The sequence below is a fragment of the Miscanthus floridulus genome, chromosome 1, assembly GCF_019320115.1.
Source record: "Miscanthus floridulus cultivar M001 chromosome 1, ASM1932011v1, whole genome shotgun sequence".
Taxonomy (NCBI): Eukaryota; Viridiplantae; Streptophyta; class Magnoliopsida; order Poales; family Poaceae; genus Miscanthus; species Miscanthus floridulus.
Window position 1 is genome coordinate 1,735,177 of NC_089580.1, and position 4,667 is coordinate 1,739,843.

At 48.2% G+C, this 4,667-nt stretch overlaps 1 long non-coding RNA gene across 1 annotated transcript; it reads left to right on the forward strand.

The window, feature by feature from the left end:
• The first annotated feature begins 1,431 nt into the window (after positions 1 to 1,431).
• On the forward strand, positions 1,432 to 4,172 carry LOC136470873 (uncharacterized). Its single transcript, XR_010761879.1, has 4 exons — positions 1,432 to 2,017; positions 3,063 to 3,185; positions 3,288 to 3,642; positions 3,737 to 4,172. It is a non-coding gene; the product is annotated as an uncharacterized lncRNA (long non-coding RNA).
• The last annotated feature ends 495 nt before the right edge of the window (positions 4,173 to 4,667 follow it).

The following is a 4,667-nucleotide window of genomic DNA, read 5'->3' on the forward strand; positions in this document are numbered from 1 at the left end:
GATATGTTATAAATTGTTGCATGAGCGAGAAACTAAACCGCTGGGTAGACAGCAGTTTCGTCGCACGTTAAAATTTGGCTTTAGTTCCGGATTAAGTCACAACCAGGACTCTTTTAGTGGCCTGACCTAGGACTAAAGGTCGAAACCTTCCGTCCCGAGTTAGGCTTTCAACCAGAACCCAATTAGTGGCTTACCTGGGATGAGCATCTCTAAGAATTCCCTATTTGCCTTTCTAATATTTGGTTTTTAGGAAAATCAGAGAAAATCTCTCTCCAACAGTTCCTAATCCATCCTCATAATATTTTGGCATTTGGAAAAACTGAGCCAGTTCCGCGTAACTTTATGCGGCTCTTGAGTCGCGCCGATGCGGGAGCGTTGCCCGTGCGCCTCCGTGCTAGCCCGCACCGCCGTGGGTGCCCTGCTCGTGTGCCTCTACGCTGGTCCGCGCCGCCGCAGGAGCTCGCCCAACCCGTCGTGCTGGCATGTGCTGGCGCGCCTCCACTGGGGCCATGCTCGCCTTCCACGTGCCGCCGTGCAGGCCACGTGTCCACCAAAGCCGCGCTCGCCCATCGCGTCGTGCTCGCCGTTCGCAGGACGCGCAGGACGCGTTGCCATCCGCCCAGGACGTGTCGGCCGCGCCGCGTGTGCTCGCCGGAGGCGCCGCCACTGCGCGTGCTCGCTCTGCTGGCTGCGCCGCACGCTCGTGGGCGCCACAATGCGCTCGCTCGTGGCGCTAGCCCCACGCTCGCCGACAGCCACCGCTGCACTCGCTTGCGCCGCTGTCCCTGTGTGCGCTCGCTCCGCTGGCTCTCCACGCGCTCGTCGGCCGCCACCGCTGCGCTCGCTTGCGCCGCTGGCCCCGCGCTTGCTGGCCGTCGCCGCCACGTGCGCCCACTCGGCTAGCCGCGCCGGTACTACGCACGCTGCCCGTGTTCTGCATCTTTGTGGTTGGGAGAGAAGTACATAACGAGTTGTTGTGGCCATCCATGGCTCGTTGTGCCCTGCCAAGGCTGGTTGTGGCCGGCTAGTGATGATGTGCTTGTCCATCAGATGATGGTACAGACCGGCACGATTGCCTGTTGGTGGCTGTTGTGCTTGTCTGCTGCTACTGGCCAGCTATTGTGCTTGTCTGCTGCAACTGATGGTGGTGGCGGTGGATGGGAGTTGGCGGCGGCGACAGGGAGATCGCGACGTGAGGGGTTCGACGTGCCCTGTGATGTCTGGCGACAGAAAAAAGCCGCAAAAAAATAGATGGGAGACCCAAATTTAATTTTTTAAAAGCAAATTATTAGAAACTTTTAGAGATGGCTTTCTTTTTTCTCTTCCAATATCTTTTTAGGGGTTGTAAAACTATAAGTTTTTAGGAGAAAAAAATAAAAAGTATCGGAGATGCTCTAAAGCCACCGAGCCTACGTATACTCATGTCCTTTCTTCTGGTTTCTCCTTTCAAGCGCCGCTGGATCCACGCCAGGCACTCTGCCGCGCCGCCACCCCCGTCGTGCGCCCGACTGGCCCAGTCCCTGCCCCTCTCGGTCTAATCCCACGTGCAACCCCTCGCCACTAGCTCCCTGCGGTGCGGCTCCCCTGCTCCCCACGCGGCGGCGCGCGTGAGGCCACCAACCGGCCGGGACACGGCGGCACGGCTCCCCTGCTCGGCTGCTCCCCACGCGGTGGCGCGGCGAGGCCACCAACCACCTCCACGTGGCGGCCGGCAAGGCCACCGACCGGCAGGGACGCGGCGGCGCGGCTCCCCTGCTCGGCTGCTCCCCACGCGGTGGTGCGGCGAGGCCACCAACCCCCTCCACGCGGCAGCGAGGCAAGGCCACCGACCGGCCGGCGGGTGCTGCCTCTTCTCCTCCGCCGAGCGCGCTCCCCCGCCCACCGGATCCCAGCGTGGCGCCCAGTCCCAGCGCCATTGCCTCCTCGCGTCGATCCGCTGGTGCTGGGTCGGTGTTGAGCGGAGCGGGAATTGGACTGGACCCAGATCGAATTCATGCTCATCTTCTCGTTTTTACTGGTAAGGATCTCCAAAACGTTGCAAGTAGAACCATATGAATTTAGCTGTGTCGCAGCATTGGGCATTTACATATTTACCATTATTACGGATGACATTATATTATGTCATTGACACATGAGTCACTGACATTGTACTTTTTATACCACTCACATCATAATGATGGTAAATATGTAAATAATCCATTGACTTAAGGCTGCATCAGTTATCTAAATTCGTGAACTGGTATTGGAAATCTGAGTTTTTGCATACCTGAGTTAGCTGCCCTAGATGTTAGTTGTGCATCTGAACTTTATAAGTCCCATGGTTAACTCCTAGATGAAAAACACTGCAACTGAAACCGCGTCCTATGCTGTTATAAGGTGAGATTATAGTGCAGGATGGATTCTTGATTTTCAATACATGAACTTCTGACGCTTACTATCAGACTGCTTGCGTTTTTCTTATCGCACTCATTGCCTTATCCTCTGTTTCCATTTGTGCGGGGTTTAAAGATGTGGACTACCACTTACACTTCCTCACATCTCATTATCTGGGGAAAAATCACACTTGCAAAACACACACACACACACACACACACACACACACACACACACACACACACACACACACACACACACACACTTGCAAACCTGTGCTAACACACATATAAATACTGCAAGTCAAGCAAAAAGATAGATGCGTGTGATTTGTAAAGCCCACATGGTTTGGTAGTTGTTACTTTCACTCCATCAAATTATATTAAAAATGTGTAATCAGCTGTCTTTCCATGGTGAATTTTGTAAGTCTGACTGTATCATCCCATGGCACTATCATTTTTGCATTCACTTAAAATACATATATGAATTTTGATATATTGACGTGTTATGTATTTTGATATATTGACTTTAGTTATATGAATTTTGATATATAAGGTTTATTGATGCGAATTTTGATATATATTGACTTTAGTGTTATGCATTTTGATATATTGACTTTAGTGATATGCATTTTCGTGTATAAAAAAATATTGTCTCTAGTGATATGATTTTTGATATATTGACTTTAGTGAGAAGAGATGGCTGGACGTAGTCGTCTCCCTCCGCCGGAAGTCATAGGTTTCAGTGGCTATGTAACGTGGATGGGATTCGATCCAGTGTTGCCGTATGTACCGTTTAATCATCCAAGCATAGTAAACAACTCTATATGTTTCTAATAAATTAATGTGTCAAATACACTTGTATAAATATATTTTCTAATATGTATATATATGTGATTCTTAAATGTACCATAGGTAATTGACCCAATCATTTGGCTTAAAAAGACATTCTCAAATTTCGAGGCTCATGAAGCGGTTGTTCAGACCTTTCATGTAGATAATGGTCCATTAATCCAATATCGAATTGGCTTTTTTCATCGCCGCTAGGATGGGTAGAGGTGTTGTACAAATCTCAGAGATGGAAATAAAAGGACCCCAGTAGACTGTTGCACAAAAATATGTTGTCATTACATGTGTAACTAAGCTTGCGAATATTGGGTACACTTTGCCTACAGTATCCTCCGTGCCGATACAAGCTATAAATGCGGACATGCGTCATGATGTTGTGGGCTTTTGTGCAAGCATTGCTTGGAACAACCGAAATGATGTGGTAAAGTCAAAGTCGAACTCATAGTTTATATCTGGATTTGTTTTTATATGTTGCAAAGCTTGGTTCTCATAACTTTTTCTGTCAACACTTACAGGTTAAGGACTACGACTTAACCTATAAAGGGTGCAGTTTTGAAGCCATTCTAGACCAGACAATGTATCAATTGGATTATGATTGGAAATATGCTCATGAATGGCCAACACTCACTATGGAAGGATTTTAGGCAAAGCTGCTTGCGACTAAGAGGGGAGATCCACCGACTTCTCGAGCACCGTTAAACGTCGTTAGTAGACCCTGTACTCGTAGTTGTGAAGCTACATCGAGAGTGCACTATTTAATGTGTTAGTCTTCATCAATGATATTTTTGGCCACATCGGTCACCTACACTTCACCGAATTGAAAATACGAGAAAGTCAAATTCATTAGGTAGTAGTGGTGACATACTCTGTTTGCATGAACTTTGGGGAGTACTTAGACATGTAGTGTGTAATGACTTGGTTTAAATTTATTATGGTTTATATGAAATTTGATTGTGAGATGGGTGATCATTGTAATATACGACATCTTACTTAATTAGTTTCACTCTTAATAGGTGCGTACAATATTCAATGCAAAGAAACTGTAAAAGAAAAGAAAAAGACATTCAGTCCCGGTTGGTTGGGACTGGAGGTATAATACGTGGCAGCGCCTGGGCCCGGGTTGGAGCCTCCTTTACTCCCGTTTGGTATTACCAACCAGGACTAGAAGTCCCAAATCAATCCCGGTTGAAGGGACCGGGACTAAAGTCAGACCTTTAGTCCCGGATTGGCGAAACCGAAACTAGAGAGGGTTTACCAACCGAAACTGAAACCCACTCTTGCACTGGTGGAGGCTGCACCAGGCCGATTACTTCAACCCAAGTCCAAATGTTTGGTACATGCAAGTTCTGCTGTTTGCAATTGTATTCAGCAATTTAACAGCAATAAGTATTTACCTTGTGTGTTGTACCATGTCTTTTTCAAGCAACAGTGAACTATTCCAGCAAT